The 20,347-nt window shown below is 43.7% G+C and overlaps 2 protein-coding genes across 2 annotated transcripts in view; one reads left to right on the top strand and one right to left on the bottom strand.

Moving 5' to 3' along the window:
* The window catches only part of SCML2 (Scm polycomb group protein like 2), a 70,336-nt gene extending 59,950 nt beyond the window's left edge, over window positions 1–10,386 (bottom strand). The window contains exon 1 of the mRNA XM_035542214.2: window positions 10,296–10,386. The gene's annotated coding sequence lies outside the window, so the exon portion shown is untranslated. The remainder of the gene's footprint in view (window positions 1–10,295) is intronic.
* The window catches only part of BEND2 (BEN domain containing 2), a 446,678-nt gene that overhangs the window by 241,219 nt on the left and 185,112 nt on the right, over window positions 1–20,347 (top strand). The gene's annotated exons all lie outside the window — the stretch shown is intronic.

The following is a 20,347-nucleotide window of genomic DNA, read 5'->3' as shown; positions in this document are numbered from 1 at the left end:
TTTTACAGCGTGCCCACTGGCCTGTTAAAAATATAAGACAAGGGAAAGCTCTGAGCGCGCTCTCTGAAACAGAGCGAACCGCTGAGCAGGAATACAATATACTGCTGTTTGGAAGAGGTGCTACTTAAAACCCGGTCACACTTACAGTACTCAGTGTACTCAGTCTCTATTAAATTAGCTGGTAGATAGCAACATTTGTCACAGTAGACATTCAAAAACAGTGTTTCTGGGCCTCTAACAACCGCTACATGATGCTGGATGACAGCAAAATGAAAACCAGTTACCTCCAGAAGACAGGGCAGGCCCAGGAACAGCTTTCCACCACCACCACCTTGCATGAGGGGCGAGCGAGGCCAGTCATGTCGCCTGGTACCTGAGGCACCTCTCACCATGGCCTCACCATCCCCAGCAGAAACAGCCAGCTAGGCCGGGGGAGAAACCTCCAGGTGCTTTTCGGCAAAATCTCACAGAGAGGATGGAGCTCGAGGCATTCTTGCATGTGCAACAGGGTGAAACAGCAGAGCGAGCAATACAGAAAGTTAAGGTTAAGAAATTAATCTAGAAGCTTAAAGAAACACAGGCAAAAATAAATAAATAAAACAAGGCCAGGAATATGCAAACAAACATAGAAATGTACTGGCAAGTCTGAAGTGTAATGGAGTGAGCATGCACAAAGCAAGAGAATGAAAACCAAAGCTTCAAAAACCAAGCTAACCATAGTGACTGACAGTCATATACAGAAAATGGCCAAAACCCACCAATTTAGGAATGGAAGTACAGAATCTATACCAGAGACCAATGAAAAACTACTTGCTGTACATTAAAAAAGCAGAAAAATGCAGGAACCTAAGGAACTGTATGATCTGTACGGTCCCTCCCAACCCAAACCATTCTGTGACAACATTAAATTCATCATTGGAATATATTCTATTTAAAGCAACAGGGAGGATTTCCACACTCATCAACTGTATTATTTACATAATTTACTTCTCAATTCATCCTGTAAACTGAGTTTCATTCCTTCTCTGATTAGCTTCCCTTGCATCAGCTACTTTAAATTAAAAATAAATAAATAAATAGACAGACAGACAGAAAGCATTCATCTGCCTTTAATTCCTTACTGAAGTTTTTATGGTTAATGCCCAAATCACTCCTGCTAGCCACCTCCCACTGTGTAAGTCTTTTGTCAGAAGGACATATATTATTAGACAAGCCTAAACCTTCACCCTTGATGCGTCGCTACTACATAGTACCAGGTGTCAGCAAACAGGATGGAAAGCATGTTTCCTGTCTAACATTGCTCTTCTAATTTTGAAAGAATTACTCAAAGGACACGTGTTGCTGCAATTCAAAGAAGGTGGTATTTTACAGAAAACGTCAGTCATTTGCTCCTTTCTCTCAACCACATCTCCATTATACTTCGCACTGTAAGCCTGGCATTCAAGCAAGCTGAATGTCCTGGAAAAAAAAGCATGCATATTTAGGGCTTCATGGTGCAAGTTCATCTTGACAGCATGCCTGGTCATAAAAACACACGGCACGGGATTATGGTGATAAGTGTAACGCTCAAAAGAAGCCTGAGCACCCAGCAGATCACGGGCTTAGGACCACCAAAAGCATTACAGTTTCCCTGTCAATGACTCCGTACCTCAGACTCTGAGGGAAGATAGAGCTGGCAATTTCAGAGCTGTCTGTCCCGACCCCTGGTGGCCCACCGGAGGGACAGAGGGCACAGAAGTGCAGGCGGTCGTCTTCCAGGCTCCATGTGAACAGTGTGCTTCGCCACCAGCACACCAGTGCCGCCGCCGTCAGAAGGCCCAGCTGTGGGGCTGGCACCACCACCCTGGCCTCTGCCACCATCCTCACTCCCTGTGTCCTTTCACAGTCCCCTGTGTCTCTTGATAGCCCCCTGCATCCCTTCACAGCCCCCGGCCCACCCCACAGCCCTGCCCTCACACAGGGCAGCCCATACCTGAGGCACCAACTCCTCTGACAGGAGAGCGCGGTCCACCGCAGTGACTGCTCCTGAGAGGGAAGTGCTGTTTTTTAACCTGCTCGTCTATTCGCCTGTCATCTTTTACATAAAAATACTACTTCACAATCTTTGCACAAGCCCTTAAGGTGCTGAAAAAGGGCAAATACACAGAATAAGGCTAAGAAGAGTACTCCTGTAACATCCGATACTTCCAAGTGCCCTTGAAAATTTCCTTCCAGGTAAGTCACCCGGTGCATAGCCTCACATATACTTCAGGACATAACAGCATATATCTCTGTATTTCTGCAACAGGAATCATCCCTAAACTAATCTTCTAGAGCACACTGTGGCACCATTATAGAAAAGTAAGATCTCACAGGCTAGGAGAAAAAAAAACCTACTTATCCCTGCACAAATACACCATAAGATGCGACACAAGCTTCATAGTCATAAAATCAGTATTATTTAGCATTACACATTTATGAGTTCAAAATAAAAAAAAAAAAAAAAAACACACTGAAAATGAGGTTTTCCTTCATTTATGCATACATAACCAGCTAGTGTTCTAACTAGAAACTTGATCTGAGTTAAAATCCCTTTGAGTTCAAATTCTCTGTACATAAATAAATACATAAATAAATAAATAGAAGTGAGAATCATTCCAGGAAAGGAAATGAAACTTCCATATTTTCATATGGCAGAACTTCTAACAACCTGAGAGATCAGAACACCTCTCTAGTAGATAAAAGCAGAGCTAGAGGAGAGAGAGGCTCTTGGAGAATTTATGGGCTTTCAGAAGAGCAAATGTTAGCTAGCCATATGTATTATTATAAAAACTAAGGCTGAGTATTTCTTAAGCTGTTAAAAGACAAGAGTAGGTAATTACGGCTTTCCAAATATCATTTTATAACAGCGTTTGCCTTAACATCAAGAAGAAACTTTCTGCACTTGCAAAATTCCTCAGAAAGTCCCCAGCAGTGCACTGCTCACTATTTATGAAGTGATTAGCATAAACAAACTTTTAAGCTGTCAGCAGTAAAACACCATTTGTAAATGTTCTGCCCTCCTTCCAGGTAAGTTTACGATCTGCTTTAGGATATGAGCAACTGTAATTACAGTGAATCGTACATTTCAAGACTACAAAATCATAAGCTCTCAATCTGCACTGTGTATATTATTCAGTACAGAGCAAGGCATTGTGTGTTTTAAAAACAAACATTAACAAGGTTTAGACCACAGATTTGTCCCGAAAATTCCTGAAGCAAAAAAATAAATACTTATAAATGAGAACAGCTGAAAAATTAGGTCTCAGAATTAAATAACATAGCTACTATCAACTGAAAACAGAAACATCTCACTTCATACACTCAACAGTTACTATTTGGACAGTAATTTTAAAAATTAAAGTTCAGAGCTGCTCTATAGCTACCAGTGGAAAATAAAAATAGCTTCTCCCCTCTACACATCCCCCCCCCCATCCTGCTTTAAAAGTTGGAAGATATGGGGTTGTAAAAACCTGAAAAAGGAAATGGTATGTGTGAAGTCAGCAGTTCAGCAAAGAGGCTGACTGGCCATTAACAGCTTTAAATATTCTTAAAACGCCAGCCTTCCCACATGAAAGGGTATTTTAACATTATATTCAAATAAATCAAAAATACAGTTCGCAGCACTTACATTTCTATCTTAAGTAAAACTGTCAGTTTTAGCAGTTTTCTAGTGCATATTTGCAGTAGCATAAGAGCTCGACAAATCGTTCAAACATTTTGGTGAATTCAACTCACCAGAACCTCTGTGCTGTTTTTCTGCTTCCCCTCTTCAAACCTGGAATAGTGTTCCTGCAAGCATTCATCATCATCATTCAACCTGGCTTTGTTCAAATGCCTAGCTCAAATTTTTTTCACGAAGCAAACTAATTAAATTATGCACAAAAAAAATTAATAAATATATATATATACACACACATGATGTATATATACACATCATCTTGCATGATGAAGACTGACTAAGAGCTAAATACCTGCATGAAATTCCCTGTACACCCAGATGCACCTCCTGTGCCTTCAGCTCAGCCTCCCCTGACACAGCAGAGAGCTCTCTATTTGTTCTGTGAGGCACCAAGCATACTTTTAGCACAGTGCAAATACAGCAGGTAAGGGAGAAAAGAAATTGCTACTGCAAACATAGTAAGAGATGCCCGGAGTCTAGGATGGAATGGGATGCCAGAGATCCCAACAGGGCTTTTCTGCACTCATCTCTGACAGACAGCAAGCAATACCAGCGGTTTTAAAAGCAGCAGTAAGACAGAGTGTGTGTACTCAGGGGAAACGGGGAGAAAGACAAGCAGAGGAGGGCTGGTGGAAAAGGGTTTTACAACCTCGTAGATAACTCAGGCTTCCTCCCATCTACATTGCCACCAAGAGCTGAAGGGACCAATCAAGCTCAGCTCAGAGAGGATCCAAGAGCCCCATGCACATATCATGGAGCTGGGAAATCCATCACGATTTCACACGATCATCTTTTTTCTGCTGCAGAAATCTGTGAAAGTACGCAATTTCTTTTCCAGTGGAGGCACGGAGAACAACCTTGTGATATTTCTGTATAGATCAGTCTTGCGAGCACCCCACACATTAGCTTATTTCAAAGCATGATGTTTGACTCTCCTTGCTCATACTCAAAGCCAGCAGCAACATACTCCTGCTGCCATCTTCTTCCAGTGCTTAAGGCACCCTCCCCTCGCTTGAGGACCCAAACAAACCAAAGGCCTCACCAGGCAGGGGTACCTGTGCTGCTGGTACTGAGGGCTCTGCTGCTTCCCCAGCTTCTTATTCCTCTAAGAAAAAAAAAAAATCCTTCTGTAACCCATCCCACCAAATAAATCATCCTGCAGGCAGATGCCACCAAAAACACATGTCCATCTATTCAGACGAACATTCATGAGTCCTGTTCGGTGCCGCCAGGCATTCCCGTGGCACACGCCGTGCTGATGGGTCCACAGAGAACAGCCTGCTCCTAAGTATTCATACGACAGGACAGCTGCAAATACTCAGCTGTAGCATTTGCTGCACTCTTTGAAAACAGAAGGCAGAAGCCCAGCGCATCGGAAACATCCAAAGCAAGCCCGTGTCTCTCTTTCCAAACTTCCTAGGACAACTTTCCACTTCTGAAATAAACAGGGTGAAACGGGGCATGATGTGGTGGGGCCACGTCTTCCCCAGCACGCCTGGGGAGCTGTGTCCCTGTTGGATGCCAGCCCCAGGACAGGGGCAGGGACAGAGCAGCCCCTTTCTGCTTCGCACGCTGCGATCCCTGGCCCCTTCCCCACCCTCAGCTTACCCTGCTGGGCACCTGAGGGCATTCAGGCAAGAACTCAAGCAGAAGAAAACAAAAATACACACAAGACACACAGTTTTCCCACTAATTATAACGCTGTTCGTTTCATGATTAGAAGCAGTACATACCTTCAGGCCTTTCCAGAAAACCACTGTCTGCCTCTTCAGTGCACTCCAGCGCAGGGCACGCGTACAGGGTTTAGCATTAGAAGTGCCATCGTGCACGCCCCAGACCTTTTAGTCTGAGCCCCGATAGATGGCAGCGACAAGTTCCGCCAAATTTAGCAGCTCTGATACCCTTTCACATTCCTCCACGTACAAGACTCGTTTTTACGAACTGCTCTTTCCAAATGGGCTTTTAGGAGCGCCCCAGGAGTTGCGCTGGCGGCACTGACCTCCTCTGCCTTAATCTCCGGCAGATTCCATACAGTACATAAATAACGGCGCGTGCTTCGCTTTATGTATGCACCTCATTAAAACGGTGCTACTCTCTTGCACGTTTTATAAACTTCAGATGCTCCCTGAGCTAATGCACGCTAGAGATGATGAAAGGCTCAGCCTCGGCTTTGCCCTGCGCTAAAAGGGCTATCGTATTACCTTGAGAAGACAACAAACTGAGATTTCCATCAAAGAAGTTCAACCCTTTCATGAAAGGCCTAGATTTCTTTGCTGTCTTAAGTGGAATTTGACCTGATTTGTGAAGCCGAAGGCCTAGAACCAAATGATTCAAAGGAGGACACCTACCTTTAATGTAATGACTTGCTTGGTTTTAGATGACGACATGCTAAATGGGGAGCCGCACAGATAATACATCACCTACAGGGAAAAAATAACACTCCAAAAACACTGCTCACACTTGAGCTGCACACAACGTTATTCTAACAAATCACAAAGAAAAAGCACTTTAAGATTAGTTTGGACATAAGATATCTAGAAAGCATCTTCCCTGTGAGGCAGAGAGGCTATTGCCTACTAAAACAAGTGGAAGAGCACTAAAATTTTGTTAAAGGTTTGAGGATTTCAGAAATACTTCCATCTTAATGGCTCTGCCAGTAATTCAGAAAAGCAGGAAGAATGCGCGTGGAAAAACACACTCAGCACACATTTAGTGGTGCACCAATCTGGATCCAAAACAATCAAATACTACCCATGCAGCAGTCACCTTTGTTAAAGCCAAGAACTATGAACCAGTTCTCAATCTGCAGTGCTGAAACGAGACAGACAAAACTCACCAGCACCAACAAAGAACTGTATATTTCTTCACACCATTCATATTTCAGATAATACTGGATTTTTTTTTGTCCTGTTCCAAGGACACAGAAACTAAAGCTGCAAGTTCCTGTGACAGCAATCCGGCAAGGAGGTAGGAGACAGCATATCCCCTCTGCTGCAAATGACCTGGCTGCTCCGTATCCATTGCGTACAAGAGAAAGCATCAGAGCAAGCCCATCAAGCAGAGATAAGGAGCCTTGTAAAGATAGCTGCTGATTTCTGAACAGCTGTGTTGCAGCTCCTGACTTTCCTCCAGATCTATCTCCTCACTGACCAAGCAGAAAGGCTGACAAGGAAGAGACACGAGTACATCTGAGGGTACTCGTACTACCACCGCTAGTGCCCTGGTTACTCTACTTGTAAATGTGCTAAAAGCAACAGGGCAGCGTGCCCCCCACCGCCAGCAGCTGTGCCACGAGTCCTTGCCCCAGCAGCAGCGGGTACACAGCCCCCTTTACCCGTCTTGCAGGACTAGAGATACGCTTAAAGAAGATTGCAGACGTGGGACGCCAGCTTCAGGCAGCGCAAGGTGGCTCACCAAGCCGGCCTGGCACGACGCTGCTGCTCCACGGCCACTGCCACCCAGGCAGGTCAGGTTGGCCAGCCGCAGCACGCAGTACGCTTGTACAAAAGATGGGACTGGCACAGGAACATATCCTTAAAAGAAGCTAGGGCTCCTCCGGGGACTTAACCAAAACTTTTTAGGGTCTTCATCCACAGCAAATGGATCGTCTTTCCACATAGCGCAGGTGAAGCTGTTTGCATGCACACGCTGCCTGTATCTCACCATTATCAGCCATCACTGTAACTTGACCGCATATAACTAATAAAAAAACATAAAAATAAACTTGACTGCATATAACTAATGTTAAAGCTGCCTACCATTACATCAAGACATCACCAAATTAGAGAAGACTTGGAACTTGAAAGAAATCCTACAAATTGTATCAGTAAAACACTGCCCTATACCAAAAACACATCATAGCAAAAAAGAAAGCATTCACCAAATCACATTAGAACAAGTATTCTAGGATTTCAAATTACACTGAGCCAAACTCTAAGTATTTGCAAAAATACCAGGGCTATGACATGCAACGCAAACACCTGTAACATTCAAGCACAAACAATTTTACCTTTAACATTTCTGTTGCTCCACATTTAAAAACAGCTCTATTAAGCCCCAACAGCTCCATACATGGTTTCCAATGTCCTAGAGGAATCGGAGTCCTGAGCCACTGACGTTGCATGTCTTACATTTTAGAGAACACTAACAGCATAGCCCTCAACATTTAAGATTTTAATCTCTGGAAGAAGCAATCAGCACTAAGATTGGGTGCCTAAGGCTACTTCTGTCAAATGGGAGTAAACAGAACTTTAAAGCCCCAGCAGATGCAGAGGTCAAGAAGTTGGTTAACAGCCTCCCTTGTGCGGACCCTTTGAAGCACTGTCCCAGTCCCTACCTGTAATTTGCTTTATATTTACACTCAGAAAACATTATAGCACACTGCATTATTTTCAAAGATTATCTGAAAATATACAAGAAAAACTGTGTATTTTACCCATTCCTGCTTGAGGCAGAGGTAGCCAGACGAATAAGAAGGTCGGCGGCAGTGTCCTGGACAGTTAACGACAAATGGCATTTCCTGTTGGCAACACTCCTTAATATCAAGCGATAATTACCAAGGACTCCATTCCTCCCCGCACACCCACTCCATCACATATGGACCGCAACAGATAAAGGGAGCAAGCACGGCTCACTCACAGCTCGCAGTCCCATTTCAGTACTAAGAAAACAATGAGACACAATTGTGAGAAAAGGACGCCCAACGTAGGTGGCGACTTCTGCCCTTTGCACATTTCCTTCACCCTTTTGTACGTCCCCTCAAGTCCAGCAGAGTCGTTTTACACACTCAACTTTTAGGCAGACTTCGGAACGAATGCATTCTCTGTACCATCAATTTCACACTAATGAAAACAAAATTATATTCGGTTGTGTAACACAAGCCCTCCCCAACACCTCTTTTGAACTCAGGCAGCTACCACAGAAAACAACGCCTTTACCTTATCAGAGTGCTGCACCGCATGCAGCAAGGACAGCACCAGCAGCCACCGCCGCCAAAAAAGAGAAAGGAGAAAGAAAAAAAGGCGTCTGCACATTCAAAGTAGCAATGTACAAAGTCTGAGGAAACATATTTTATAGGACTGTTACTGCTCCTTCCCTGAACCAAGATCCTACACCAAGATCAACACCTACCGTATGACCCAATTTTAAGAACAACCTAATCGGAGCCGGTCACGTTTGTGTATCTACACGGCTTTTAATTGCTGTGCAAGCAGTTAATAACATGAAACCAGAAGCGAGCATTTCTATTACCAGAATCTGAACAGAATTATGAACAGATTATGAAATACTTACTACCAACTAACCTGAAAGATACTACAACCATGCTGCTGCGCTACTTGCGACAATTAGAGAACTAGAACAACAACTCTGTCACAAGAGTCTCAAACAAAATCAGAAAGCATTACTTTAATACTTAAAGCTAGAACTTGTTAAAAGTTAACAGCCCTTCTAGTACTTCTACATCTAAATTTCAGTTTCACCGTACGCTCTTCCTGCTTGCATTACTGTGAAAACTCCCATAAATAAAGTACTGAAGTGTCTTTAACTTGGTTATTCTTTACATCAATTCAAGTTGCATCACCCATAAATAGTACTTACATTTTATTACACCCTAAGGGAGAAAACCGGCTCCCCCTGCCCCGACCAGGCGGCCTGGCTGTAGGCGCAGCTCCTGCCGCCGCGCTGCCAGAGCCCCCTCGAGTCTCCTGTGGGGTGCTGTGCTCTGAGCAGCAGTTGACGGGACAGCCCCAGCGCGTTCACTCTCCTATTTATTACCTGATGTTAATATGACAGCTTAAAACACAGCTAACACGGTAAATGCCTTCCTGCTGCTGCTCTTCCCACCCGCACAAGCACTGTGGTGGTTTCCGACACCGGGCGACTGTCCCACAGACAGCTTTTCTGTGCCATCTCCAAGGTGTGAGGCGCAGCAGGAGAGCTTTAAAAACCCAGAGATTTTAAGGCTGCTCTTCCTTGAATCATAAATCACAGAACATCCCAAGTTGGAAGGGACCCACAAGGATCATCGAGCCCAACTCCTACAAAAATGGCACAAACTTGCACCGAGGTGCTGTTCGCAAGCCAGGTGAAGAACGCCCCAAAAAATTACCACCAGATGAACGAGGCACTTTTTAAGGTCAGCTCACCAGACCCGGAGGAGCTGCGAGCCAGAGGCGATTTCAGGTTCAGAGCCCAGACCCGGAGGAGCTGCCAGCCACAGGCGAGGCGTGCAGCAGGAGAACCCACCAGCCGCCAGCACCTCTCCGTCCCGCCGCCCGGTGACTTCTCCCTGTCTTCTGCAGGCTAACGGGACAGCCAGAAACCAGCCTCGGGGCAAGCCCTGGGGCTCACACCGCGACAACGAGCTCCTCGGGGGCATGCAAAGCCCCCCCGAGCGCCCCGCCGACCCCCCGAGGGTCCCCGAGCGCGGCACCTCGCCGGGCAGCACGCTGCCCTCGCAGCTGGCGGCGGCGGGGAGCACCAGCACCAGCAGCACCACGAGGCCGCCCCCCGCCGCCACCGCGCCCGAGCCCCCCACGCTCCGCTCCGCGGAGGGCTCGGGGCCGCCTCCCGGGGCCCGGCCGCCGCCACTCACCGGGGCCGCGGGGCCGGGGGGGCAGCGGCGCCGCCGCCTCCCTCAAGCGGCTCCCGCCGCCGCCGGCCGCCTCACGCCGCCGCCATGTTGCGGGGGCATCGCGCATGCCCGCCAGCGGCACCGGGGGCGAGGGCCGGCCGCCGCCGCCCCCTTTCCGCCCGCAGCCGGGGGCCGGGGCTCCGGTCCTTCGCCCGGGAGGCCTCGCAGCAGGGAGGTCGCCTCCCGGGGGCCGTCCGGGGTGCGGCTGGCAGCCGACAGGCGCTGCGCCATCGGCGCTGCCCGCCCGCGCCGGGTGCCTTGCGCCTGACACCCAGCGGCGGCACCCCGGGGGGCTGCCGGAGACCCCGTCCTGAAGCAGCGGGCTGCAGGGTGCTCGCTTGCCCGGGTTATTTTTGGGGGGGGGTCGTTCCCGTTTGAGCTGCGGGTGTTTCGGTGCAGACCCCTGGAGGTGTGCGGGCAGGGGTATGACAAACGTCTCTTAACGGCGACGCAAGTTTGGGGCTTGCTTTCCGTGCCGGGGTGTTATCTTTGCTGCTCGGATCACGCGAAAGCCACATCTTAAATCCAAAACCAAACTAGGGTCTGAGAGAGAGATGCCATGAGGTTTCCTAATAATAATAATAAATAAATCCAAATCTATACCAAAGAACCCTCAAACCCTCCTGTAAAAAAGTCAAATTCATCCATCCAACACAAGTATCACGCACACATCACACGTTGCTACTGCTAACTCATTTTAACCACTCTTGGAAGCAGCAAATGTTTCAGAAACAAGGAAAACGAGCCCTTGCATTAAATTTTAATGTTTAGCATTTAGACAATGTGACAGAAATGAGAAAAATTATGCTAACACAAATGTCTAAAAATATGCAAAAGAAAGACAAAGGAATACTAAAATATGGTTACAGAAAAATCTTTGTAGCCAAGTGTGGCATGCTCATAGCCAACGTGGATTGATGATGCTTAATTTGAAATGTTTTTTCCCCCTTCTCTCATACTAAACTTTTGCAGAAAAACAAAAAATCACCTTCATTCTAGAGCTGGATACAGAAATGTGCCACATGCCCTGGAAAAAGTCCTTGGGAGAGATGTAAGAAACGAAAGCATGTTTTTAAGATACCCTTTAAACCCAAGCTGGTACTTGATACAGCATCAGAAGGATTCAGTGGTGACCACACCAATGGTTTCCAGAGCTCTCGCTGCCATGGCTGTCCACCATGAGCTGGTGCAGTCCTCTGCCTGCCTGCTCATCGTGTGCCCCAGAAGCTGAGGAAATCACGAAGTCTAACCAGCATTAATATTGCTTTTTAGACCCCTGGTGTTGGGAACTTGGGAATAAACAACAGACATAAGAATAAATGTCTGCAAGATGACAGAGCAGAATAAAATAAAACTTTTAAAGCTCCCTTGTCATCTAGGAGCCAAATTGTGTCCATAACACCTTCACAAGCGTCCCTCACCTACTAGCTACAGCTGATGCAAAACAAAGAATTTCCATACAGGATTATTAGAAAAGGAATGTTGCCTGCTTCCATTTTCCAGCAGTATGATGAGCTTGTTTCCTGATGACTCACCCATCATCTTGCATTTCCCTTTATAGGTATTAAACTGAATTATTTGGGTCACAAAGAGAGAAAAAAATTAAGTCCTCAGTGTTCTTTACAAAGAGAGATGGAATATGTGTATATATATATATGCATGCATGCATATTTTATATATACGTACATATGCACATATACATGTACATGTGGCTTCACAGGTTTTTGCAGGGAGATTCCATGATTTTAGAAATAAGCAATGACATCAGAATAGAAATGTTTCATGGAGGTAGATCCAAGTGAACACCTACAACAGTTCAACATGATGTTCTGGAAGGTTGATGCAGATAAAAAAGTTGTTTAAGAGAGCTGGCAATTCCTCACAGAAACAACATTAAGTGTGTAAGTAAGAGAACCATCAGTCCACACAGAAAAGATAAAGGCATAGTGCAAGACCAGCCTGGCTGTCATGGGCAGTTTCAGAAGCTCAGGCAGGAGTGAAGCATGCAGAAAAGAGAAGCTTTGTTGGGTTGCTCTGGAGAGCTACAACAGTAGCCCAGTCATGCAGGGGTGAAATCAGAAGGCAAAAAAATGAGATGCAATTGATAAGGGGCATCAGGAGTAACACAAAATCATTCCAAGCACATCACCAGGAATTGAAAAGATTGAGCAAACGATTACTCCAGTGTCAAGCAGAACTGGAAAGTTTTTTGACAGATGACAGCAAGAAAGCCAAGCTTCTTAGTATTTTTGCACCTATTATTGATTTTTTTAGAAATATAAGTCATTATTGATTCCTCAGAAGACAGCTGGATTTCAGACTTGACTACCAAGTGAGAAATTATTCAGACAAAATTAGCTGCTTTCCAATCAGCTGTACTGAAAGAACCAACTGATGAAATCTCTGAAACTGTCGCTGAGAATTTATAGTGGAACAGATATTTAGAGGACAGAAAAGGACAAGCATAGCGTTGAAAGGAAAGGAGGAGATAAAAGTTGTATACCAATCTGTTTAAATTCAGTGTCCAGAAAAGATACTGGAGGAAATAAACAGGCTATTTTTAAGCACCTATAAAGCAACAAGTTACAGACAACACAGCTTTTTCAACGACAAAAGACATCAAACATCTGATAACTCTTGCAACAAAGCAAGAGGAATTCTCAGTGGCAGAAAAACATTGGATGTCACATTGGATGTCGCTTTAGTAAGATTTCCGACATGGTTTCTTATGATATTCTTTAAGCAAACAAGGCATACAATGTAGGTTGGAGATATTTAGGGAGTGGTTACGAGTGGCTCACTGTCAAATTGGAAGGATGTTGATGAACTCAGCAATGGTTTAGAAAACGTGTTTACCTAACCACGGATTATACCGAATCGGGAGACTTTATTGTGCTGCAGGACAGCTGTGGGATTTAGGGGGATTTTCACACACTGACGAAAGAGTCTGTAAAAAGGACAGTACTATGCAACAGGGATAAGTGCATGGTACTGGGCTGAGGAATATAGGATCAGCTGCAGATTCTCTGCAGGAAAAAAAAAAAAAAGCTGCAATTGTGTGCAAATGAAAAGAAAAAAACAATCTGTGGTTATATGAATCACAGTCTGTACACAAGGTGCCAGTGTCAGAGTGCTACAGTGAGAATGTCAAACCACATGCAAGGATGTGAAAACTGAAGCACAGACTCCGTGTGAAACAGCCGGCTTTACACAGCCCTAGAAAGGCTCAGCAGCAGTGGTCTGTCAGGCTTTGGTAACTGTGTAGACCTGAAGAGAGCAGAAAAGACCAATCTGAATGACCAGATATGTGCTATATACTAAGGTATGTGCTACAAGAGAGATTAGGAGACAAGGCTTTAAAATAGCAAGGGAAGGAAGAAGGCAGGCTGGGGGGCTGCACAGCCCCAGACACCCCCGGGTGTCCCCCGGGGTCCCTGCCAGCAGCAAGCTTCTCAGCCTGGCAGCTTTCCTGGTGGCCATCAGGAGGATCTGCTTCCTCGGGGAAGTGGCTTCATTGCTCCAGCAACCATGCGTGTGCCAAAATAGTTTTAAGGGGAATTATAAACTGCCTTCGTGCTTTCAGAGTCCTCCCTCCTTCAAGCTGTCACAGTGTGGTTCTCCCGTGTAACTGAGTATATTACAGGTGTATGAGAAGCTGCACAGTTTCGCTCCCTAAAGAGAGCGCATTGAGACATAAACAGGTCTGACTTCCACTCTTTGTTATGTGAATTCAGTAGAAATTGTAGATGTTTTTTGTGAAGGCAAGGTGGCACTTTGTTCTTTCCTGAGAATGAATTTTACCTTTTTCTGAACAGTCTGAGAAGTCCTTCAAAGGTGACAATGACATATTCTTTTAATAACATCTTTTTTCATTTTTTTCTGTTCTGCTTGCTTGTAGGAAATGCCATCACCTCCTTCACAATTTTTAAACTGTGTAGATTAAGAACAGGAATAATTACAGATGACAAGTGTAAAGAACACTCACTGCAACTATAATAAGTAAAAAAATATATTAAAAAATCAAGCCTTCTAAAGCAATTTAGATGTTTAGCTTAGGTGTTTAGATATGCATGCCAGAACTGCAACACTGAAAGAAAAGTTGTGTTATATTCATTTGCATGGCAAACCTGAAAATAACTTTTCTGAGATACAGAAAGCTGTCAGAAATAAGTGAGAACAAGATCTTGGCCATAATGCTTTTCAAAATATTTTACTGTATTCATTAGAAATTGATTTCTAGGGGAGGGGATAAGCAGTAAGGAACCAATTTCAGATAGGATAGACTTAAGCTAGGAGTAACCTTCTGCCATCGAACAAATAGTGATTAAAATTGCTCCATCAAAGGAAAACAAATTTGCTTTCTTTGGTTTCTTATTACTTCAGGTGCATGCTTCCCACACAGTGACAAGCAAAAAAACAACAACAACAAACAAACCAAACAACCAAACAAAAAAACACTCCCAAAATACCGGGGACAAAAACCTGTAATAGATTTGTAGTACCAAAAAAGGTCAAATTTGAGGTGATGAGGGGCTCTTCTGACATCTGTCAAGTCCTCTGAAGCTTCAAGCTGTCTCTTAGTGAAATAAATAATACATAGGGCTAGACAGAAAATTGGTTTTTCTTCCAGAAGAATTTTCCATGTTTCAAGTAGTTTTTCTGTCCTGATTGACACTGAAAAATCAAAATCCCCACTGGGTCCATAAGCTGACCAAGTAAAACTGTTTCAGTAAATGGAAATGGTTTCTTTCAATGGTTCTAAGTGCCCTTATCTGACCCTCTCTTTAATGTTTTTACATAAATTACATTTGAATTGAAGTGTTGTGAATCAGAGTTCCCAAAGTTTTCAGAACTTCTAATTCAGAATGTCCTATTCTGAGAAATAAAATATCCAACCATTGTTGTTGTTTGTTTGTTTGTTTGGATCTAAGAACAACAGCAAAATCATCCCTTTACTGCAGGCAATTTCAGTGTACAAATGTTGCAGGAAGCTTTCCAATTAGTCTGAAACTCATGAATAAAATGGGAGAAGGCATTTTACAGAACAGATGTAAACATGGAGTTTGAAACAAAGCAGTAGCACCAAAAAGCAAAACTTTTATGTCTGAGTCATAATCTGGAGAGATCAGTGGTTTGTATTAGGGAGCCAAATGCAAATGCTGCAATACACATCCTAAGTCACCAGCCCTTATGCATCAATGGATATTTTAGCAATGTGCTTGACCCAAATTCAGATTTATTTTATGATAGTTGAAACCTATGGTTGGTTATCCTCATTCAGCTGAGGCGCTGCACATCACCACATGGCAGGTGGCATCCCGTGCCCCTGTTTTCTCTTATGGCAGTGGCTTTCTCCACGTGCTGGGGTCAGCATCTCTTCAGTGGCTACCGTGAGCTTCTTTGAGCAGAATATTGTGGGGCATTTGAGAGGCTGAGTTACCACAGAGACCAGCGTTGGGTTTGGCTGCAGGGTCCCTGGTTTGCCATCAGGAGGGCCAGGCCTCTGAAGGCTGCTGTGCATAGGGCTGTGAGGGAACAACCACTGACTGGTGCTCTGTAGGAACACCCCAGACTCTGGAGGGCATTGGAGCTGGGTTGCTATGTGTTTCAATAAGCACACTGAGTCCCAAACAACTGCTAATAACGCCATTGAGACACTCTCAAAGGCTTGGCTGAAAACCGCGCACACTTTAGAACAATGCATCAGGCCAGGTACGATCCAAGAGTCCACCGCAGGCACGAATACTATGACAAATGCCATTCTCCGCGTGAGCAGCGCCTATTGACGTGTCAAAGCAATGAAACCTGAGATGCTAAAGCGGTTAATCCTGTTTAGTGCCACCGTCAAGTTAGAGATCTGTCAGCATTGTGTTTTACCTCGATGACAGAGGCAGCTTGCTTGCAGCTATCTGCTGGTGAGTTCACAAAGGCAAGTGCCTTCTGCTTCCCTGAAAGACTATTCTTTGTAAATAAGATAGCTTATATCAACCACAGAAAGTGATGCTTCATTTACTCGGTTTCTCAACCATTTGTTTATTTACACGCTGAGTTTATTCAGCTTCATTAGGAACAGACACATACCCGGTGGCAGCGTGTGGCCTGCTCGGCTTCTGCAGCCCAAGCCCCCCAAGTGCCAGGTGCAGCCTTCCTATCAGCAGCCAGAAGTGAGGGTTATTTTCCCCAAAGCAACTGTTTGCATTAATAATGGACAACCGCGGATCTGTAATACATAGAGGTAATGGGCTTTCCTTTCACAGAATCACAGAATTATTCAGGTTGGAGAAGACCTCTAAGATCATCTAGTCCAACCTTTAACCTAGTACTGACAAGTCCACCACTAAACCATGCTATGAAGTTCTACATCTACACGTTTCTTGAAGACCTCCTGGGGTGGTGACTCAACCACTTCCCTGGACAGCCTAAGAGATTGCAGAAAATGCATCTCTTGAAGCATTTGCATTTGGCTCCGTAATGCAAACCACGGATCTGTAGCATTATGACCTGGCCTAAGAGGAAGAGGTGCTGAAACAGGATAAAGCAAAGGACTAGTTCTCACGGCTAAATGATACGCTCAGAGAGTTTTGAAAGAAATGGTGGAACTGCTGAAGTAAGATACACTCACTCTTAGGCAAAACAAAGAGATCCTTCTCAGGAACTTCTTTGCAAAATCATTCTCCACCTAAGGTATTTTCTCCAAATGTTTCCCAAAAAATAGTCAAATAAGCCAGTGGTTCCTAAGGCAAATTCTGCTAGACTTTGCAAGTGTCTACATAGGTAAAAGGATCATGACCAAAAATGCCTATAAGCAACATTGAAAACAACGCTGAAAGTATACAAGCACAATATAAATCAGAGGTATATATCCTATTTTGTTTAGTTTTATTCTCTCCATCTCAAAACAGTGCAAATGAAATTATTTCAAAGACAGATGATGAAATATATACATCCTCTAGAGACTCTCATACAAGGCAAGACCCTATACATGGGACTGTTTAATATAGAAATGAATGAGGGACGATGCATAAATAACAAAACAAACAAACAAAAAACAACAACAACAAAAATAAACCCCTCACAAGAAAACATAGATAATGTAATTCATATTGGCTTTTATTCTAAGCATAAGATCATACACTGAATTTGAATAGCAAGAAATTTGAAAAACTGAAATAGAATAAACCACTTACCACAACATAACATTGCTATCAAAAGTTAAGAGGACATCATAAAGGAATAGACCCATTGAGGTTAAAATAGGCCTGGCCATCTTATGACGATAATAACAGAGATAATTTTAAATAGTGAGCATCCCTTCAGGTTTTTCTTTTGAAGCTGAGTGCTGCTAAAAGGAAGAAAGAAAATTCTTTTTTTTTTGCCTGCAACAATTGCTTGTACTTTTTTTGCAATCAGTTGGGTTATCATTGTCAGAGAAAAGTCATGGGACTGCATCAACCTCTGATCTTATAAAGCACAAAAATTCCTTTGTTCCTGAAGATGAAAAACTGTCATGACCAAAAATACCAGCTGAACAAGAGGCAGGGAAGGAGAGTCATATTTCTAATGGAAACACCAGGGATGTAAAGAAAATGAGTTGTATGAGAAGTAAAAGATCAAATATCTGAATTATCTGAACTTAGCATTTTTATTCCTAGCTGTTCTTTTTTGTGAGTTTAAGTTCTTACACGCTTGGTATTAATAGCTTCATCTTTATTCTTCCACTGTCTATGTCTTTAATCTTGTGCTAGGTCTTTCTTCTTGCTCAGTTTCGTGTGAAGTTATTATCAAAATAGCTTCACAAATTAAGCTTTATTGGAAAAATTCTCATGCTTTCAAAGCAAAAGAGGCCATGAACACAGAGACTGAGCCAAACCCTTCTCAAATGAAGCCCGCTGCACTGGCACTGTGTTGTTATTGCCCAGAAGTTCATGTTCCCATCACAAGCGGAGCATTTCTGTACATGCAGTGAGGATCCTGAGCTCCTCTGCTGAGTTTTGTGGTTGGGGAGGAAAACTCTTTACATCAGGATAGTGCTGCTGCCTGGGACAGCAGCAGTGCTATGTATTAGATCTATGTATATACTCCATAATATATATATATATTTATATGTAAAGCATATCTAGAATTGGCAGAAGTTGGGAGAGATCAGAGCTGGGAATGTCTGGGAGGTAAGGGACTGCCTACTGATCAGTGCTCCCCTCTAGAGATGCAAGCTCCAGCTGAGTTTTGGGCCCACTGGACCCATACACATTTCTTTGTGTATGGGAGAGGATTTTTACCTATTATCTGTTTAAAGGACCCCAACCTCTTAAAAGGAATGTGAAGTATGAGCCCCTTAGCAGCAAGCTGGTCAGAAATGTGTCGGTCTCATCAGTCTTGCCAGCCATCTGCTTGAGACTGTCTTAGCTGGAGCTGAGCGTGTCTGAGCACAGCTTGGACATTTTTTGTGCTAGGAACTGTCTAATCCCGCCAAGAGGCAATGTGCTGAAGGGGTTCCCGCTTAATGAAGTGGAAGGTGTGATCCTATACCTGATATAGGACCTTTCCTACCTCTGTGGAACACATGGAGTTAATTTCTGAAAGTCTTCTTTCTCAGATTAGAGGTGCCAGAAGCTAAGGAAAGAAAAATGATTTACCTTCAGATAGTTCAGCTGACCTTACACATTTATCACTTTACAGGATTTCATTTTTCAATGGAGCCTATTGTTTCAACACCATTACCTCCACTTTTAACAGACAATTACAGGGCATTTATTTATATACCAGAGACACATTGCTTGGATTTTTACATTCTTTTCACCTGAAATAGTTCTGTCACAAAACAGTTGTTTGTCTCAAGCAAATATTTTTTCTTTCAAAGTTGTACTTAGGAGTACTCAAATGTCTTTTTATTTGCACAATACAAAGATCTTTTCTACAAACTGTGACAAGTGAAGAACAAGTTGTGCTAACACACTGACAAGACATGGATGACTTAGATAATGCCATACCATTGCACAGACAGACTTTGTTTGAGTATTTTTTTTCTCTCTTAGGCTAAAAATTAGCTTTCTACCAGACTGCTCTTGTGAACAAATACCAAACTACTAACGTACTACTTACATCTACTTTGTCGTAATTAAAAATAAATAAATAAATAAATAAATAAATCAGTTATTTTAGATTTCCAAAAGATTTTCCAAAACTCTCCGTTCCTCCTCATCCCCCCTGCCATCCGCCCTGTGGCAAACACCTGAATGTGTATGGTCACCTAAATCATTTGAAGATAAACCCATTTTCCCCCCTCATTTAGAAACTGGCAAGTTTCCATGTATTTCCTTCTCTTCTCCTTGTTTGTGTTCACAATGAACCATCGCAGTTCATGGCACCGCTGCTGTATTCATGCCCTCTGCCACTCTTTTAGGCATGGCCAGCTAGGCGTGGTGATGCTCTGAGCAGACATGCCACAGCAGCAACTGAGTTACTGTACATTCTTAATTCATAATGTCCAGTTGGAAGCTGTCCCTTAAATACATGTATAAAATCGAAGACGCAATGGCAGTGCAGGTAAGCCCATAGAAATCATGTGGGCTGTGATCAATTTTTCTCAGGGACCTGAGCCCACGTTGTGGGATGTTTTATGCTTCCAGATGGAAAGAGCCTACCATAGCTGTGATTTATCTAGTTGAATTTTGTACTCTGATCCAATGCAGTTACCTAAAGGAGGCATGTTGAAGGGCCAAGAAAGAGCTGTAGCACCCAAGTAGTGCATTTAGGGTCATGGGATGGGAAAAACATTATACCATGCATTGTCCCAATCCAAATGTCACTACTCTATCCAGTCTTGATCACAGGAAATTACTTTTGAAAATAGAAGAAATTCTCCAGGAGCGTTTTCATTACCTAAGAAACTGCAAACTTGTTTTATTTTAATATACATAGTCAGGAACCTTTATTTTCAATGTTTCTTGATGTTAACTCTGCAATAAAACATCCTTTACAAAGAGGTGCCCTATAATTCTTATCTGAGCCAAGTT

The sequence above is a fragment of the Cygnus atratus genome, chromosome 1, assembly GCF_013377495.2.
Source record: "Cygnus atratus isolate AKBS03 ecotype Queensland, Australia chromosome 1, CAtr_DNAZoo_HiC_assembly, whole genome shotgun sequence".
Classification (NCBI taxonomy): Eukaryota; Metazoa; Chordata; class Aves; order Anseriformes; family Anatidae; genus Cygnus; species Cygnus atratus.
The sequence above is the reverse complement of the archived record's forward strand: the minus strand, read 5'-3'. Positions and strand labels throughout refer to the sequence as shown.